Source organism: Adiantum capillus-veneris, chromosome 14 (genome assembly GCF_014529385.1).
Source record: "Adiantum capillus-veneris isolate H3 chromosome 14, ASM1452938v2, whole genome shotgun sequence".
Classification (NCBI taxonomy): Eukaryota; Viridiplantae; Streptophyta; class Polypodiopsida; order Polypodiales; family Pteridaceae; genus Adiantum; species Adiantum capillus-veneris.
Genome location: NC_140944.1, coordinates 151,164,236 through 151,185,378, shown reverse-complemented (window position 1 = coordinate 151,185,378; position 21,143 = coordinate 151,164,236). Strand labels below are relative to the sequence as shown.

The following is a 21,143-nucleotide window of genomic DNA, read 5'->3' as shown; positions in this document are numbered from 1 at the left end:
AACATGGTGGTCCACGCTTCTTTTAAACAAGACTGCGCTAATTAAATGGCTGAAATTTAAGAAGCTTTTTATTTCTTCTTGGCTGACTCGAGAGTATGAACGCGATATACGAGCTGCTTAGAACCATCTTCGGATGACCAAGAAAGATTCAGTGGACGCTTATTGCGAGAGATTCTGGAGCTCTTTTCTACCCACCTCTTCATTCAAGAAGGTCTCGTTCAAGGAACAGATTGAGCGGTTTAACTTGGGTCTACCTACAGAGATCCGAGATCACTGCTTGGAACAGAAGTCAACTTCTATTCAGGAGTTGATGAGTCATGCGAAACAGGGTTTTGCCATTCACTCTGGCAGTCTGACCTACCCCACCGATAAGATCATGACACAAAGTGTCATAAAAACTAATATCTAACCAACCCAAATGATTTTCTCATATTAAACTGATCACTTAATGTGGGAGAATAAACGGAAACGAGGGTTAAGATATAGACATGTGCTTATAGATCTATCTCAACACGGGGCCAATGGTAAAGGAGCCCAAATGAGAGATGGTCTATCAAGGAGCAAGGCTAACCAATGGAGCATAAGACCTTAGTGTTAGCTTCATTGAAGACCTCCAATAATGTGTGTAAAAGTCCTTTGACCTTCGATAAGCTAGGGCTGAGCTTGAGGCGCGGGACCCTGACCCAGCTCGAGGTGCTTGTCCTGCTTGTCATGCTTGATGACTAAGGTGCTTGATGATTGAGGTGCTTGAGATGCTTGAGGTGCTTAATGATTGAGATGCTTGACATGCTTGAGATGTTAGGGTTGCACTTGAGGTGAGAACCCAGCCCAAGCTTAAAGTGCTTAAGGGCCAAGCTTGTGGTGGGAACTGGGCCTATGCATGAGGAGTTGAGGTGTCAAAAGTCAAAGATTCAATCCCTACAAGGAGGGGGCGAGCCCTACATGAGGGGGGATGAGAGAGAACACCCACACACTAACACAAAGCATGCATGGTACATAGAAAGCAAAAGGGACACTTGTCAAGTTCCTCCTCATGTTGCCCTCATGGTGTGCCTAAAGCCTATTGGTTGGCCACCCAAGGGGTCCAATGATAATTTAGGGGATTTAATTAATTGATTTTGCATTTATCAAGTCCTCTCTCTCAAAGGGGAAAGGGGGACACTTGTCTCAAGGCTACCCTTGCTGCTTGTAATGCCTCCTGCTTATGATTGGCTAGGCCTGGAGGGGTCCAATGAGCTTCAAGCATGAGCTACAAGGGGGGGTCGACCCAAGCAAGCTAGGGGGTATACTCACCCACACACACTCACAAACACTCTCATGGTGTGCTAGGCAAGCTGCAAGAGCTCCATCTCCTTCTCCAAGCTCCTTGAGAAGTTGAGAGCCTACACCAACACTCTTGGCTATGGAATGCAAATCCAACCAAGAGCTATGCTTCAATGCTTAAGCTTTCCATCTTCTCCATCTTCATTACTATGCTATTATGTATGCTAAGCAAGAAGAGCGATGATAAGTGAGGAATTATTTCTTTCTCCTATGGAATACTTCTTCTTCCTCTTCCCTACCCTCATTCCCTGCTAGCTCTCTCCACCTTCGAAGGTGTTTGAGATCTTGGGACAGAGGCTTGGGATAGTTAATGCTTTCCACAAAGTGCATGTTATGCTTATTGCAAGAAGGCTAATGGTTTATTGCAAGTAGATTAGTTACTTAATGCAAGTAGATTAATTGTATTGCAAGGTAGATTAATTGTTGCTTTAGGCACAAGTCGATGCATAAAAGTATACATCCTCATGCACTCAAATGATTTAGGGAACACAAAGACTAATGATGTTCACGAGTTCTTAATTGTTTTCAAGCTAAGATTGATTGTTGATATTATGCAAAAGCTTGGTGTATGAAGCTTCCATCTCCATACTGCCAAAGAGGTCTCAAGGAACACAAAGATTGTATTGTATCAAGTCTCTCTTAATGAGAGAATCTATAATATAAATGCCTGTTGGAGGGGAGACCGGCTCCACATAAATCCGGTCCTCAACTGTTGTCATATTCTCTAAAATCTCTCTCTCTCTCTCTCTCTCTCTCTCTCTCTCTCTTTCTCAAAGGTATTGCTCATGCCTAGTTAATTAAGTGTTATGATTAAGTTGCTACTACCAATTAAGTTCACCATCTATGCTCTCAAAGTTGCTCACTCTAATTCTCTTAATTCCGCTATTCTCTAAGTTCATAGGCCATTTCCATTACATTGGTATCAGAGCATTTGGTTTCTCTTTTCTTGCTTAAGAAGAGAGGTCCTTAAGTAGCCTATAAATGGTTGATGTTGTTAATTATATTAGGGTAAGTGGAACTGGGATCTATTATCGGTTTTGTTGAGCCCACTATGTGGGATATGGTGCACACCTCGGGAGCTTTGGACTTAATAATGGAGTCTTTTTAGACTTGCCTACGGCTTTACCATTATTGAGCCATAAGAAGTCCGAAAGGAGCTAGCCCTCGGCAACTCTGCTATGTTAGACCTACTCCTCTACTCTCTATAATTAACCACTTTGAGCCATAGGTGTAGATACTTAAGAGCCGATTTTCAAAGGCTAAGAGGAGTGGCAACTAAGGTTTTGAATTGCCAAATCATACACTAAGTACATACATAAATTTTGTTAGCATTGCTGACAATAATCAAGAGAGTAGAACGAGTATTGATAACTTTGATTTTGCACATGAAGGTGCTAATGATGATGCTCCCATGTTTATCAAGTGTCTTGTTTCTAAGCTGCAACAAGCTATGGGAAACCTAGCCCTACAAGGTGAAGTTTTCCAACAACTTCATAGTTATGGGATTCTCCAAACTCCCCCAAAAGAGAGAGCACCTGAGAAGTCTCTTCAAGAGATTTCCAAGAGAGGGCTCTCTACGGTGAGAGAAGAGAACCCATATGAAGCGCTTAAACGATTACTAGCGGGTTTACCTCCATCCAAGAAGAAAGGTGAAGTCTCTACTATAGAGCCTTCCCCAAGAGAAGGAGAAAGAAGTGAGTCTCCCAATACTTCTGAAGATGTGGCTCCAAGAAGACGGCAGCCTCAACGATCTCCAACTCCCCCCAAGAGAGAAAGATTGCCGGAAAGTCCTCGTTATCACAAAAAGGAAGAGAGGTACCAAAAGAAGGAAAAGGAGAGAAAGAGGTCACCCTCTTCTCCATCTTCATCACCTTCCTCATATTCCAATGAAGGTAGCGGCTCTTCTCTCAAAGAGCCCAAAAGGAAAGGCCATCGCAAGTCCTATCCGGTATGGAGAAGGTCCAAGAAGCTAAAGAAGTTCAAGGAGGGAGGAAAGGACACCACTTTTCTTACCTATGATGGCACCTTTGGTGCTACGGACAAGATCTTGGCCTTCATCCAACAGTTTGATGTGGCCTTTGGTGATGAGGACTTTATGGAGTCCTCTAAACTGCGTCAGGTATCTATGCATTTTCAGAGCTCCGCTCGTCAATGGTGGGCTAGCCTACAAGCCCAAAGGAAAGCTCCAAGGACATGGAAGGTTTTAAGAGCCTCCATCATGAAACAATTTCTGGCAAGCAACACTAAAGACAATGTCCTCATAGAATGGCAAAGCTTGAAACTCTCTCCCTACGAGTCTATCCAGAAGTATGTAGATAAGTTTTGGGATTTACTTCTCAAAGCTAGTGTCTACAAAAAGATAGGCTTTCATGAGGAGCAAAAGCAACAATTTTGTGTGGGTCTTTTTGACGAGATGGCCGAGTATATTAACTCACAAAGGCCTAATGCCATATCGACGGTCGTACACCATACTATGGTCGCCTCTCAAATCAATTTCCAACAAGGGGTTAAGAGAAACGCTAAGCCCATGGAAGTGAAGGATCAAAATGAGCCTAGAGGAAGGAATAATGCTCAAACTTCCTCCAAAGGCAACTCTAGCAACACCGATAACAAAGCTAAGGAGAAAGGCGTCTACAAAGGTAAGAATAGACTCTCTCCAACAGAGCTAGAGTGTTATCGTAAGGATAACAAATGCTACAAGTGGAGACAACAAGGGCATGTCTATCGTGCTTGTCCCCAAAGAAATGCATGCAACAAGCCACCTTGAGTTTCTATGCTGGAAACTCCAAAAGAGGATGCTCATAGCAAAAGGCCTTTGTTTTTCCTAAGCTAGGAGATATGTACATACATGTTTATGAGTCGGGTAGCATCCTATACCGTGTAAATATGCATGCTTTTCGTAAGTTAATGAAAATCTATATATTCATATACATGATTTTTGTTGAAAAGTCTGTAAATGAATTCAATGTTTCAACCAATAACAATAATAATAAAAAAAAGACGGGAATCAAGAGGAATTATAATTTTCTACATTCCTAAATGGATTCCAAAATGTTTTTATTGATGATACCTCCGTGAGCTATCTCCACAATGAGGGGACAATGACCATGCAATGGAGCTTTTACCATGAAGCTCACTGCCTAATAAACCTACTTATTGAGCTTTATAAGCTCCACAAGAGGAGTTCAAAAGGCAATAGCATGAACTGGTAAGTTTTGAGAGAGATTAGGCTTTCCTCTAACCAAAAGAAAAGTGGATTTAAAAAAAAAAGAGATTCAATAATTAGGTCACATTATCTCTAAAGGTGGTATTTGTATGGAACCACAAAAGGTAGAGGTAATAAAAAGATGGCCTAATCCAAGGAGTCTACATGAGTTGCGAAGCTCTAAAGGTATGAGTGCATACTAGAGATACTTCATAGGAAAAATTCATGCTTATAGCAGGTCCAATACATGACTTAACAAAAAAGAACGTTAAGTGCACATGGACTACAAAGAGAGAAAAATACTTTTGAAAAGTTCAAAGAGAAACTTATCTCTCAACTTATGCTTACACTACGGGATCTCTCAAAGCTACTTGAGGTCCAATGTAATGCCTGGATGCATGCCTTCAAGCAAAAATTTGCTTCAAGAAGGGAATACCATAGAATACAAGATTCAAAGATTCAAATCCAATGAACGAATGCTGGACATATACAAAAGGAACTACGAGCTGTTTTACATGCCGTTGACACATGGAAGTACTTCTTGCGGACTCTATCCATGATACAAACCAAGCTCTTCGACAATCAAATGAGGTGGGCAAATTTCTTTTTGCAATTTAAATTTTACATTGCTCACATTGCAGGCAAGCACAAAAATGTAGCTGATGCACTCTCCCGATGGCCAAGGGTAGATAAGATATCAATAGCAACTTACAATGAACTATATTTTATGATAGTTAAATATGCTTCTAACCCAGGCTTTAGGGATATAATAATAGCTTTTACAAATGGAAGAAAAAGAACCACTCACGTTAGAGGATGGTTATCTTCCATACCTCAATAGGCTATATCTTCCTCACTTCCCATGCTCCTCCCATATGCGGGGCAAAGAGGAATTCGAATTTATTCTTTTAGGAATAAAAGCATACTTGTATTGTCTTACCAAGAAACAAGAACATACAAGAGTATGTTTGAAAATGTATGGTATACCAAAAGATGAAGTATGATAGAAGGACCATGGCATGCCAACATCTAATTGTGTCGGATAGAAATCCTACCATGACCACTAATTTCTGATAGAGTCTCTATCAGAACTAGAGTAACCCTCTTATGTTGGCCTACTATTCCAACGGATGGCCAAAAGGAAAATTACAAAACTAATGATCCTTGATCTACTAAAAGCTTGTGATTCGAGGTAGATCAATGCTCAAAATGGGAGAAGTACTTATCCTAACAACATTATGTCTCTAATAACATGAACATACTTCTAAGGGGAAAGTACCTTTCGAGACTAAAGACGGAAGATCCAAACGTCCCTTGTAGCTTAAGGTACCTGGGAAGATCTTCATTGAAAAGGAGTATAGCCGAGATCAAAACGAATCTTTTTAGAAGATTAAACAGGCTATATCCATCTTTTAGCTAAGCAAAAGAGGCTCCTTCCATTAGGCATAAAAGAGCCTTATCCTTTCAAGAAAAAGAAATCTTTCTTTGGGTCTTACTAAACAATTAAAGTTGCCCAACTATTGGCTCATATATATCATTTTTCATGAGAGCCTATTCGAGCCTTATTAAGGAGAGCCACCAATAGAGGCTATAAATGTAGACCCATTAGAGATCGAAGATGAAGCAAACGAGCTCCAACCCAAGTTCATCCTTCGACAGGAACACAAGGTATTAAGAAATGGTAAGATTACTGACAGTATCTTAGTTAAGTTAAGAATTATCCTTTCATAGATGCTAAATGCATGCAAAGAACATAGCTTAAGGATAATATGAACCTTGTTAATGATGCTTACAATGACACAAAAGAGTAAGCGAATGTAAAAGAAATGCATTTTAAATGATCCATGTTTTTGTCTTATAAGACTCTCTTTTTATGTTTCGTGCACAAATTTTAAGAAGTATGCATACTTAGGATCATGTTTGTGGTGACTACGTCTCCCCAACACCAAGTAGAACTTGTCACTCTACTTTGGAAGTATGATATGGACTAGAAAGAGCAGACATGCTTGCGCCAGACAATGTCTCTCAAGCACCAAGTGGATTAGTCATCCACTCTGGAATGATGTCGTAGGGTAAAAATGGATCCTCTACCCGCTAAGACCAATGGACTAACGGGTGAGACTTTACCATCTCTACCTCATAGTTAAGGACGACTATGATTTCAAGAGAGAGGTAATGTCATAAAAACTAATATCTAACCAACCCAAATGATTTTCTCATATTAAACTGACCACTTAATGTGGGAGAATAAACAAAAACAAGGGTTAAGATATAGACATGTGCTTATAGATCTATCTCAACACGGGGCCAATGGTAAAGGAGCCCAAATGAGAGATGGTCTATCAAAGAGCAAGGCTAACCAATGGAGCATAAGACCTTAGTGTTAGCTTCATTGAAGACCTCCAATAATGTGTGTAAAAGTCCTTTGACCTTCGGTAAGCTAGGGCTGAGCTTGAGGCGCGGGAACCCGACCCAACTCGAGGTGCTTGTCTTGCTTGTTATGCTTGATGACTAAGGTGCTTGAGGTGCTTGATGATTGAGGTGCTTAATGATTGAGATGCTTGACGTGCTTGACATGCTTGAGATGTTAGGGTTGCACTTGAGGTGAGAACCTAGCCCAAGCTTAAAGTGCTTAAGGGCCAAGCTTGTGGTGGGAACTGGGTCTATGCATGAGGGGTTGAGGTGTCAAAAAGTCAAAGATTCAATCCCTACAAGGAGGGGGCGAGCCCTACATGAGGGGGGATGAGAGAGAACACCCACACACTCACACAAAGCATGCATGGTACAAAGAAAGCAAAAGGGACACTTGTCAAGTTCCTCCTCATGTTGCCCTCATGGTGTGCCTAAAGCCTATTGGTTGGCCACCCAAGGGGTCCAATGATAATTTAGGGGATTTAATTAATTGATTTTGCATTTATCAAGTCCTCTCTCTCAAAGGGGAAAGGGGGACACTTGTCTCAAGGCTACCCTTGCTGCTTGTAATGCCTCCTGCTTATGATTGGCTAGGCCTGGAGGGGTCCAATGAGCTTCAAGCATGAGCTACAAGGGGGGGTCGACCCAAGCAAGCTAGGGGATATACTCACCCACACACACTCACAAACACTCTCATGGTGTGCTAGGCAAGCTGCAAGAGCTCCATCTCCTTCTCCAAGCTCCTTGAGAAGTTGAGAGCCTACACCAACACTCTTGGCTATGGAATGCAAATCCAACCAAGAGCTATGCTTCAATGCTTAAGCTTTCCATCTTCTCCATCTTCATTACTATGCTATTATGTATGCTAAGCAAGAAGAGTGATGATAAGTGAGGAATTATTTCTTTCTCCTATGGAATACTTCTTCTTCCTCTTCCCTACCCTCATTCCCTGCTAGCTCTCTCCACCTTCGAAGGTGTTTGAGATCTTGGGACAGAGGCTTGGGATAGCTAATGCTTTCCACAAAGTGCATGTTATGCTTATTGCAAGAAGGCTAATGGTTTATTGCAAGTAGATTAGTTACTTAATGCAAGTAGATTAATTGTATTGCAAGGTAGATTAATTGTTGCTTTAGGCACAAGTCGATGCATAAAAGTATACATCCTCATGCACTCAAATGATTTAGGGAACACAAAGACTAATGATGTTCACGAGTTCTTAATTGTTTTCAAGCTAAGATTGATTGTTGATATTATGCAAAAGCTTGGTGTATGAAGCTTCCATCTCCATACTGCCAAAGAGGTCTCAAGGAACACAAAGATTGTATTGTATCAAGTCTCTCTTAATGAGAGAATCTATAATATAAATGCCTGTTGGAGGGGAGACCGGCTCCACATAAATCCGGTCCTCAACTGTTGTCATATTCTCTAAAATCTCTCTCTCTCTCTCTCTCTCTCTCTCTCTCTCTCTCAAAGGTATTGCTCATGCCTAGTTAATTAAGTGTTATGATTAAGTTGCTACTACCAATTAAGTTCACCATCTATGCTCTCAAAGTTGCTCACTCTAATTCTCTTAATTCCGCTATTCTCTAAGTTCATAGGCCATTTCCATTACACAAAGAGCTGAACAGACTTCAGCAAATGAAAGTAGAAAGAGAAAGAGCAACCCAAAAAAGAAGAATGCACGACCCAAGCTTACTCCTCAGGAGCGGGCGCCCTTCATTAGGGAAGGGAAGTGCCTTGGATGTGGGGAAACATGACATATCTCCGCGAAGTGCCCTAAAAAGGCACAGAAAGAATATAACAACAAGGACGACGAAAGCCCTGAGAGTTCGGGAGCAGCTGAGGAACGTGGAAGAAAATGCAAGATGAAAACAGGACTGGTTCCAGATTGTGTGGATACCGATCCTAGCACGATGGACGAGAGTACAGAACTTTGCCGAGCTTGGGGCAAAGTGAAAGACCAAGAGGCCCTGATCTTCTTTGATGGAGGAGCCAAGGCCAACTTCATTTCACTGGAATTGGCGGTGTGGCTCGAGATCACTCCCAATCGGATGGGACCAATTGCGAGGCAGTTCTAGCGGCACCCGACAGGGACGTAGCCATTACAACTGTCATTGGCAAACTTCGGTTGCATTGTCAGGGGTATTTGGGACATGAGGACTTTTACATAATGCCTTTGGAAGGTTGTGATGTTCTCTTGAGAATTCCCTGGTACCACAAGAACAACGCTGTGGTCGACTATCGAGCGAGGAAAGCGACATTGACTACAGAGAAGGGCAGAACCGTTGTACTTGACATTAAACTGAAGGGCGAGCCTGTCCCTGTTGTAATCAGCTTCCGCCATTTCTAAATTAACGAAATCCAGTCTGTTTGTTTACTCGATCCTTATGAAAGAGTTGAGTTATGAGGATAGGACAAATATGTCTAAACTTGATAAAGAACGCCAAGATTTTCTCCACTCTCATGCCTATTGCTTCTCAGAGGGCCTGCCAGGCGAGTTACCACTTGCTTGTTTTGAAGATCATACCATTGATCTCATTCCTGGAAGCACACCACCGAACCGGCCATCTTACCGTGGGAGCCGAGCACAGAACGAAGAGATTATGAACCAAGTGAAAGACCTCTTGAAAAAGGGTCTTGTCCAGCCTAGTACTTTACCGTATTGCTCTCCAGTGTTGTTGGTTTTGAAGAAAGACGGATCTTCGAGAATGTGCATCGATTATAGAGCTCTCAACAAAATAACCATCAAGAACAGATTTCCGATTCCTAGGATCGATGATATACTCGACAGATTACAGGGATCCTCGTGCTTTAGCAGGATTGATCTGAAGAGTGGATATCATCAGATCTAAATCGCGCCGGGAGAGGTCTACAAGACGGGCTTTCGGACTACTTTTGGGTCATTTGAGTTTTTGGTGATGCCTTTTGGCTTAATTAATCCTCCTGCGACATTTAACCGGATGATGGACAGGATTTTTCGAGAGTACAGGCTATTTGTTGGCACTTTTTTTGATGATATCATTGTTTTCTCCAAGAATAAGGCAGAACATAGAGATCATCTGCTTCGTGTCCTTCAGGCATTACGAGATCACAAGTTAATGATTAATGCAAAGAAAAGTGAATTTTTCCTAGTAGAGATACATTTTTTGGGACACATTGTCTCAACAGCAGGAGTGCAGATGGATCCGACCAAGATAGAGACTATCCGTGATTGGCCCGATTTGAAGAATTTCCATGAAGTTAGAAGCTTCTTGGGACCGTGTTCGTACTACAGGCAGTTCATTCGAAAGTTTGCAGAGGTTGCTTCCCCTTCGCATGTTTGACACAGAAAGGAGTCCCTTTCTCATGGGGACCCACAAAGGTGACTGCCTTTCAGACTTTGAAAGAGAAATTGACTACGGGACCAGTTTTGACTCTGCCGGACTTGCAGAAGTCTTTTGAAGTATATTGTGATGCTTGTGGTCGTAGTCTGGGTGCGGTCTTAATGCAAGAAGGCCATGTCATTGCTTACGAGAGCCGATTGTTCTCAAGGCCGGAAATGATAGCACAGATTTATGAGAAAGAGCTTTTGGCGGTTATCCATGCTCTTACTGAGTGGCGGCACTACCTACTCGGAGCGGATTTTACTATCTTTACAGACCATCAAAGTTTACACTACTTGTCACAGAAGCAGCTATCGGAAAAGCAGATGCGGTGGGCGAACATATTGTCACAGTTTCACTTCCAGATTGTCCATGTTCAGGGATAGAAGAATGCAGTGGTAGATGCTTTGTCTCGGAAGACGTTGGTTCTGGCTATTTCCGCGGTACATCATAGGAGCTTCGAGGATACGGTCGACCAGTACCACAGATCCAGATTTTGCTGACGTTTTCACACGGATACGGGATGGGGAGACAGTAGCGGGATATTCCATTCGGGATGGCTACTTGATGAAGAAAACCATGTTGTGCGTTACACAGCCGTTGAGGGAAAAGGTTATGACCGAATGCCACTATCCACCTTTTACGGGTCATCGCGGCATTGCTACCACCGTGAAAGGAGTACAAAGATACTTCTTTTGGCTGAGACTCAAGAAGGATGTAGAAGAGTTTGTGCGCAGTTGCTCGGTATGCCAGAAAGTCAAGTTTGACAGGCATAAAGCACAGGGATTGTTCCAGCCTTTGCCCATACCCACCCGCCCCTGGGAAAGTATTGCAATGGATTTCATTTTTGATCTCCCAAGAACACAGAGTGGTCACGATGGTATCTGGACTGTTATTGACAGATTTAGCAAGCAGGCTCATTTCATTCGAGCGAAGAAAACAGTCAAGCCGGATCAATTAGCGAGACTGTTTGTGGCCCAGATTTTCAGATTACATGGCATGCCTGAGACGATTGTCTTCGACAGGGACCCCAGATTTACGAGTTTGTTTTGGAAGGCAATTTGGGAGAGCATTGGCACGTGGTTGCAGTTCTCGTCATCTTTCCACCCGCAGACTAACGAGCAATCTGAGATTGCCAATTCAGTGGTTTTAGATTTATTGAAGTCTTATATCTCAGATCAGAAGACTCAATGGGAAAAGTATCTACCTTTGGTGGAATTTGCCTACAATAACACGATACACTCTTCGACGGGGAAGGCGCCATTTGAGATTGTTGAAGGTGCTGCAGAGGTTCCACCCTTCCTAAGCATGAAAGATAAGATTTTTGAAGCGGATGAGTATACGCGCGACTTAGACACGGCTTTTGGCAAGGTCCACAAGACTTTGCAGAAATCTCAAGAACAACAGAAAAAGGCAGCGGATCGCCATTGTTGCGATTTGAAATTGAAGGAGGATGATTGGGTGCTCTTACGTTTTGAGAAGGCACGCCTGAGAAAGAAGAAGGGAAAGGAGAGGCTTTTTCCAAAGCTTAGTATGAGATACTACGGACCTTTCCAGATCTCTGAAAAGATCAATGATGTCTCCTTCCGACTGAAACTGCCTGACACTTGGAGGATTCACAATGCATTTCATGTGAGTCTTTTGAAACCTTTTAAAGGTGATGTGCCTGATGATGGGGAGCCCGATGAGCAACCTGAAGTGGAAGAAAACGAGGAGATCCTTGTTCTTGAACATATTTTGGCACATAAGGACACAAAGAATAAAGGTAAAGTCCGAAGGCGGTTCTTGCTTAAATTCAAGAACTATCTTGCATTGGATGCGAAGTGGATGGAGGAGGAGGACCTAGCATATACTCCTCAGATTGTGAAACTTTACCTCGAAGCTTTTGGTTTAGCATAATCTATTCCAATTGAAACCTAGAATTCAGCTTGGCCGGAGATATGGTGTAGAGGGATGCACAAGAGGGGAGTTACTCCACTCCTTTGTCAACAGATGCCTTGATTTTTGTATACTAGAGTCACTGATATCTCTTTGAGATTCAAGGATACTGAGAGCTGACAGTATTCTGCTATATGACTTTATGAGATGGAATTCCAGAATATGAAACTGATTTGTTCTTAACTGGTTTTTAAGTGCAGGAACTGATAGACGAAATGACTGCAGCATTTTGGTCTAATTGATTTTGAATAGACATGGTTGCAATAGGGGTTCGTCAATTGGGCATCGATGAGGTCCCGACTGGATCTAGATGCGATTGCTAACTACATTGCCGATAAATCATGGTCTAAGATCTGAATGAATATTGAATGTCCTGTGATGTGACTGTCGATGGGTACATGTGCTAGATGTGTGTTCCTAGTGCGTAGGTACTAACAGTCAGTGTCTGCTAAGACAGTTTATGGCCTCTGTCTGTTTTACAGGCATAATCGAGGGCGATTACAATGCTTTCAAGAGGGGGGTATGTCACAAAGTGATGACGTGGCTGCCCTAACTGGGAAAACCCTAACCCACAGTGCTGACATGGCTGAAACCCTAACCCACAATGTTGACGTGGTGTTATGAGCGCATATAGAGCTAGAAGAGAGCAAGTGGAGGCGCTCACAATGTACAAGAACTTGGGACTTGATGGTAAGCTTAATCTTGATTACAAGACTTAATACTTTATTAAGAGAGCTAGATACAAGACTTTGATTACATGACTTGAGTACAAGACAAGGCTTGATTGCAAGGACAAGACTTGAACATAAGACAAGAACTAGAAGAGATCTTTCCTCATAGGAGCCTCACATCTCGTGTTGGCAAGACTGAGGGGCTTGTGGCCCAAGACCCCTATTTATACTAGTGCTTGAGGAGGTTAGAACTTTCTAGTTTCTTCTTGAGGAGGTTAGAATCTTCTAGAACCTTCTTCAACTTTCTAGAGCTTTCCAGAAACTTCTAGATTCTTCCGGAATCTTCTCCAAGCTTCTAAAATCTCCTTATACTTTTAGAACCTTCTAGAATCTTCCAGAGTCTTCTAGTGACGATGCAGGCGATGACATCAACAATGATGCAGGTAATGTCATAAGTGACTGACTCAAAAGCATCCATGACACATGGCAGCCCGTGAAACGGGGAAGCTCCGTACACCTGCTAACGTGGCAGCCCGCAAAACGCAGCGGATTTTCCGGCAGCTTTTTGGCAAGCTTTTGTGCGGCAGTTTTTGGCATTGCTTTTTCTACATAGCAAGGCTAAGCAAACTGCTTTATTTTTATTAAAAGCATCTGCTTTATTCCACGCAAAAGGGTGGAGAGAGATAGAACACTCAAGTTGCTTTAATTTAAAAGCATTTAGAGGCAGTTAAATGGGAAGCTTTTGAGCTTTTGATTTTCAGCTTTTGGGCTCTGCTTTTAGCAACCCTTGTACCTTTAAATATGTGAGCAGGCCTCTCACAACTCAGAGCATCTGGATGCAGAGTCTGAGTGTGAGCGCCTGCCCCCACTCTTGTACTTTGAGGCATTTAGAGGCAGTTAAATGGGAAGCTTTTGAGCTTTTGATTTTCAGCTTTTGGGCTCTGCTTTTAGCAACCCTTGTACCTTTAAATATGTGAGCAGGCCTCTCACAACTCAGAGCATCTGGATGCAGAGTCTGAGTGTGAGCGCCTGCCCCCACTCTTGTACTTTGAACTCAGATTAATACAAAAAGAAATACCGAAAGGGGGGTCAATCTTTGGGGCCAATATCTCTAGGCACGGAACTCCGCCGGGCTAGTGTTGACTCAATTGTGAACTGTGAACTGTTTTGAAGTGGTTATTTGGTGTTGTAATAGATTCTTAACTTGGAGTGTCCAAGTCTGTTACAGACGCCTCCCAATAGGTAAAGATGTTATCAAGGATACTGTGGTCCTTGACAAAGCCTGTCTGAGTCTCATGTATAATGCTCTCAAGTAGCAGGGCTGAATCCTCAAACTCAGAGCCTTTGCTAAGAGTTTGTAGGCTGAGTTGAGAATGGTGATGGGCCACCACTGCCGAAACTCATCCAAGGAGCCTCCCTCCTTGGGAATTAGGTACATCAGTCTTCAGACCCTCACTCATGCTGTCAGGCATCTCACCAATGTGTAGAATGTGCAGGTAAGTGCTACATAAATCTGAACCAAGCAGCTCCCAATACTCCAAGAAAAAGCTGGGAGTCAAACCATCCTCCCTTAGGTAGCTGCCTCGAGAGAGTGCCTTGAGGGCCTCATGGAGCTCCTCTATTTGGAGAGTCATCTAGTCTCTCATGCATCTCCTTAGTAACTAGGCAAGGCATTTATGCCGAAACCTGCTCTCTGCATGCACCCTGGCGCTCTGACTATGGCTAAGCTGAAAGCAACTCACAGTAAAAGTCAGTAGCAACTCTCACATATCCTCAGGCTTCGAAGCAACAGACCCATTAGGTTTCTTCAACTGGCTAACATTGGTGCACGCATGGCGAGGCCCCACTGTCTCAAGGAACTCCCAGGCGCCCACTTGGGTCCACTGAGATGCTTGTCAATGAGAGGCAAACTCATGATGAAGCTCCTCAATGGTAGTCAGCTCCTGTTGAGCCTATTCCATCTGCTCCTCCAACCAAGGACTGTCAAGGTGGCGCTCCTGCATCCGCTGCAAGGAAGCAATGCTCTGTCTGAGACGCTTCTCCTCCTTGGTTGCAGCCAGGCGAGCTGCAGATTCCTGGAGGAAGAAGCGACTAAGGTCAGCAAGTCCAGTGGCTACTCTACTAGCAGGGATGCCCTAAGTGCCCAAACTCTCTGACCAAATGCCACAACCCACTCTTTGAGCTCTATATCTAGCAAAATCCTATGGGGGATGCGCAACATCACACTTCCAATCCTCTGTCTGTCTATCACAGTAAGAATCATTGGTGCATGATCTGAAAAGTAGTCCCTGCCAGAATGCGAACACATCCTCCCATCTCACAGATGCGGTCATTGGCGTAGACGCGATCTATCCGAGATAAATTCACTCCTACTCTGCGGTCAGAGCGAGAGAAAGATAAGCTATCTGGGGGCTGCACAAAGCGTGCATGTTGCCAAACATCTGAAATCCTCAAGGTCATACATAAGCGCTCCCAAGCTGCCAACTCAGCCCGTGCACAATAGCATGGCTACCTCCAATCCTATCTGAGGGTCCTCCAACATGTTGAAGTCTCCCCCGACACACCATTGCTTTGTATATGGCAAAGACTCTACAATATGCGACCAAAACTCAGCTTGTGCACTTATCACATTGGACGCATAGATGTTTAGGAAGCCCATGAGGCAACCATGAACCTGCATAGTAATCCATTGGGCCCTGCCTGGCACAATAATACCTCTGGCCACAATGGCATGTTGCCATGAGTCCGCAATAGTCATACATACACCTCCCTGGATACCTCCAAGCCCAAAAGCAACTGAACAAAAGGCCTCATAGTGGCCACGCATAATCTAACCACAACGCCGAATGTGGCTCTCACAAGGATGGTGCTCCTGAAAAATAAGAATATCAATCATACCACCCACAAGGCATCTCTGAAGCTCTTGTTCGCAGGCGGCCCCTCTGACATTGAAACTAGGGCCCACCTAGACCCTACACAATCCATGAGACAATCCTCATGGGATCGGTGAGAAAAGACCGATCCTGCAACAACAACCAACCTTGCCATCTTCTTCGAGGCTAGCTTGCAGTCCGTACTTAGGACCTTGCCTAAGTACGGACTGCACGCTCTACTTAGGCAAGGTCCACCCAAAGCGATCCTTGCCACACAATGGAAAGGAAAAACCTACCGCTGTATTCAAAGCCTCGATGCCTCTGGCTGTTAGAAAGAGGACGTGAACTCGGAAGCAAGCTGCCTCAAGGTCAAGAGATCGGTTGCTGAGGAACCGGGTGAAGCTCTAGTCAAAGAAATCTCATCATCGGTCAATGTCAAAACTGGTTAGCCCATGAGGGACAGACACAAAAAGGAGAGACATGTACCAACAGTCGCGTTCTCAAGTTGCACTATCAAGAGAGCGTCGAGCTGTGGATGAGTATCTAGTCACGTGGTTGGAGGAGGTGTGGGATGGGTCGGGTGATGAGGCTGAGGGGCCAACGGGGGAAACAGCGGGAGCGGGGGGGGGGGGGGGACAGAGGAGTCGAAAGGGGAAGAGGGTGGTGGCGGTGAAGTTGAGGTGGAGGGGGGCTCCTTAGGGGACTCTTGCAACAAAGGGTCGAGACGGTTCCTATCAAAACCCAATGCTGCTGGGGTGCAGGAGGTCGGCCACCAGGGGGGCGTTGTGGCAAGCCCTTCCCTGTCGACGGCGGCCGTGCACTTGCTGCCAGCCATCGACAGGCTGGTCGCTGGCCTCTGTCGAAGTGCCAACCTGTGTGTCCTGGGTACCTGTCTGCTGGGCATGTTCAACCTTGGGGGACTGAGCATGCGATGCGAGTCGAGATCTTTTGCGAGGATAGGCCTTCGCTACGTGGCCTATCTGTCTGCAAATGAAGCACTGGTCCAGGAGTCCCGAATACTCCACCCTTTGGCGTAGCCACCCAACACTCACCGTAGGTAGAAGGACTACCTTCGGGGGGGGGGGGGGGGGTGAGTGTCGCGCACCAGAACACGTATTCTGGGAATACCTGCAGCCTTGGCAGCCATTGAAGCTTCCGTGCGCGGGGTCTCCAAGACCGTCCAGATCTCTGAACCAATTTTGAAAAGAAGCGGGAGGTACTCTTTCCTCAGGGCGGGGAAGCAGATCAAAATGGAAAGATCTGCTTCCTCGACAAGAACATCCGAACCTGGATCGAAACCATGGCGTCACTGTTGAAAATGAGCCCTGACCACTCAAATGGCCAACGGGCTCATGGAGATGACCTTGGAAGCCATCTCGGGAGTCTCAAACTCAATCTGGTAGTGTCCCAGCCCAAGAAGTTGTATGTTGATGATCTTTCCCACCTCTCCTAGGAGACAGGCCTGAAGGAGGTGGCTTGAAGACGCTCCACCTTTGTTGCATGGTTTGCTTGCTGTGCTGGCAACATAGCAAGTCGGATGGTGGGCTCGGCAGGGTCAAGCGAGGGGGGATTCATTCGAGTCCCTCTGAGGCGGAGCATGAGCTTCCATATGTGTCTGCTACTGCAAGTGAGGGTGAAGTGTTCCTGCTACTGCTGGTGCGAATTTCGTCGACAAAACGGAGGAGCCACCGACGATAACCGGCCAAACAGAGAACAAGTGGGAGTGAATGAGGAAAAAAGGAAAGAGGGGGGGGGGGTTGTGTGTAGTAGGCGAGGAGGCTGAGGCGGGCGGGAGGCAACGCAAGTGAAGGGGCAGCTGGCGAGATGGGCACGCGGGGGGCAGCGTGAGGCAACACGAAGGGGGGGGGGGGGGGGGGGGGGGGGGGGGACTGGGCAGGGGTAGGTTGGGGCAGCACGAGCGAGGGGGCAAGCAGGGCCGGGGGGGGGGGGGAGGATGGACGTGTAGGTTGCGGGAGCAAAAGCAACGAGCACTTCCGTCTCTTGGTATTTGAATTTTGTCACCATGGATGGATGATGTTGTAGATGAGACTTTTTGGTACAAAATATTACATCGAGATTGATCTAGGGTCGAGATATCTTCATATCTGGATACTTCCTATGGATGCCACAAAACCCCCTTTTTGGTTGAACAATCCTCTTACCACTTTCTTGGGTGATCTATCTTCATACACGGATATTTCCTCTGGATGCCACAAAACCCCCTTTTGGATTTACCAATGCTCCTACCACTTCCTAGCAGACGATAAACCACTTGTTTTGTTTGTACCTCGGAAAGTGTATAGCCACCTTCCTCGATGACGTACTCCTTCACAATAAGCCGCTAGAAGAACGTTTGCAACATCTTTGTCCCATCTTGCGCATTTTGGACTGATCAGAATTCATTGAAATGTATCTGTGAGTGACCACCTTGACCTTCCCGATCGTAAGGCATGGTGGGTCGAACTCATGCAGGAGTTCGACTATGAGATTCAATATTGGATGGGCACAACCAATCAGGTTGCAGATGCCCTTAGCTGAGTTTTTGAGGTCAATACTCTCTCGTTTACAAAGAGCTGGACTCACCTCTATCTTCTCTTTGTGGGTGCTGCAAAAACGTCTCACTTTGGTGGGATTTGGCGGCGAGTCCAAGAGGGCCAAGAAAGCTATGCCATTTCGAACGCCCAATGCCCGGCTACAAAGAGCAAGATACTAGAAAGGTATTCCATTAAGGGTGGTCTACTTTTCAAACAAGGCAAAGAGTGTATGGGGTGCTCCACTTTGTGAGTCCACCCAATTGCTGCTTGTCTTGTCTACAACGTACAAACAGTGTCTTGGCAGTGCAATAAAGGAAACTATTCAAACATCACCTCCATGTATCGTAGAGGAGACTCTACTACCGCTTTGTGGATTTCCGCAAAGCCTTTGACACCATCCCCAAAGAGAGACTCTTTCAGTGCCTTCAGGAGCTACATATACCATTTGTGATGATATGGGCTATCCATTCTTTGTATGCACAGGTCATAGGTAGAGTGCGATGCCTAGGTGGAGTATCAGATCCCATTGCTAGCAGCATTGGTGTGAAGCAAGGATGCCTCCTTTCCCCGACTCTATTTGGTCTCTACATCGACAAGATATCAGATTACATTCTACGAGCAGGCAGAGAGGGATCAGACTTAGCAGGTATACCAGTCCATATTATGCTCTATGCTGATGATATCATTCTAGTTTTTGAGAACACACAGGAGGGACTGCACAGCCGCCTACGAGCCTTGGATGATTTTTGCACACATCAAGGGCTCACAGTGAACCTTGGCAAGACCAAGGTCATGATCTTCCACACCTCCAGGACAGTTCAGAGCAGAGCAATACTCATAGCAGCAGGCCGGCAGGTCGAGGTAGTTGATTCATATGTATACTTGGGGGTGACTTTTACTGGCACCATTGGCAGATTTTCCATGGCCCAAGCAGCCCGAGGCCGGCTTACATGAGGATATGTAGCACTGGCCAGCTGCATCAGCACGAGGGGGACACAAGGGCATGATATTCACAGGTCATAGAGCAGTTTACATCCCATGGCTTGGACATCACAGATCTGCCTCCTTTTCAGTATGATCCTGACTCCCCCCATATACGCCTCTCACACACCGAGAGGAATCGAGTTCTTAGACAGGATCTCTGGCAGTTATACATCAGGGAGACATGGATCACACCCAGAGAGCCTCTTCCCACGAAGAGGCAGTACTACAGAGACCACTTCCTGACCATTCTAGCAGATGGTTCATCCAGAGAGCGAGATACATGGATATCTACATGCCACATAGAGCACGGGTCACCATCGGATAGCTCAAAGTATCATCACACCAGCTAGAGATTGAGGCAGGGAGAGTTGCACATGTCCCTAGAGCAGAGAGGATATGCAGACTTTGCACAATAGAGATTGAGAACGAGGAGCATTATGTATGCAGATGTAGAGCATATGAGGGGATCAGAGGCAGATATCTGACCTTGTTTGCAGATCAGCCCACTCTACATCAGATTTTTGAGTCCAAAGACAAGCAAAAGTTCGGTCGCTTCCTCCTAGAGGCACAACAGCATCGGGACTCCCTCCTCCAGGCAACATTAGCTGTGAGAGATGAGCGCCAGACACAGCTCACAGACTTTTTTCAGAGGACCATAGCAACAGAACCACCTCCGACCATCCAGAGAGGAGTGACTCTATAGCAGACCGAGGAGGTCCGAGCTCGCAGACGCCCACGTACCCATGGACGTAGGGCACCTCGCCTACACCAGACAGAGATCCACGAGATCCAGGAGCACTACTATAGATCTCTAGAGGAGAGACGCATCCGGGCTTTTGCAGATCCAGCCGCCATATTATGTGGATTGTTCACACCCTAACCGCCCATGCATTATGTTTTACGCCCTGATTATGGTACTGGATGGAGCTAGAGATAGGATAGCTTTTCTTCTCATGATTGTATCTACCCCAGCATATATGATTGCATCTTTTCCTCAGTTTTGGAGCTCCACCCCCACCCTTGTATCACCTCCCTCCTCCCCCAGTCATTATACAAGATAGTCACTTTTACTTTTGAACCTTTTATCCTTTACGGATACACAGAGGACACCCACCTCATGTACTTTGATTTGTCTCATAGGCCGATTTCGGCCTTTTATAGACGTTAAGAAATCTCTCTCTCTCTCTCTCTCTCTCTTTACTTCATTTTATTTTTGTATCCAGACATTGGATTAGATCCACAAGGATTTTATCAATTTTGTCTCATAGGTCATTTTGGCCTTTTGAAGACGTCTAATATAACATTTCATTTCATTTCTCTTCTCTCTCTCTCTCTCTCTCTCTCTCTCTCTCTCTCTCTCTCAAATGTGAAGTTTGTGACCCTTTAGAAATTGACCAAAGATCCATATACAAGAAATATGGGAAAAACCTGAAGATATACAATGAGATCATGGGGAAAAATACATGTACAACCACAGGGTATACAAATGAGAAAAATACACGTACAACCACAAGGTATACTCAAGCATGCAAGTGGTAAAGAAGCTCCAACTGGCTGGCAGGAAGCCTACACAGCTCTGCCCAAGGCTCTCTCCGCCTTTGGCTGTGTAGCGAAACAGTAAAGATCAGTGTTCATCAACAAAAGATATAAAGTATCTACTGTAAGAACCCTCCTGTAGCAGCTCATAGAAGCCATGGAACTGAAAAACACCTATGCTGTGCCTCGAAATTCATGTAAGAGAGGGAGGAGGAACTCACTTGTCGTCCACTACAAAAACCTAAGGAAGATACCAAATGAGTATCTTTGACCAAACCAACTTTCCCAAGGCATCACTAATCTGA

The 21,143-nt window shown here is 44.9% G+C and overlaps 1 protein-coding gene across 2 annotated transcripts in view; it reads right to left on the bottom strand.

Annotated features, from left to right (window-relative positions):
* Positions 1–21,143, bottom strand: part of LOC147443363 (peptidyl-tRNA hydrolase, mitochondrial-like) — a 143,008-nt gene that overhangs the window by 14,191 nt on the left and 107,674 nt on the right. The gene's annotated exons all lie outside the window — the stretch shown is intronic.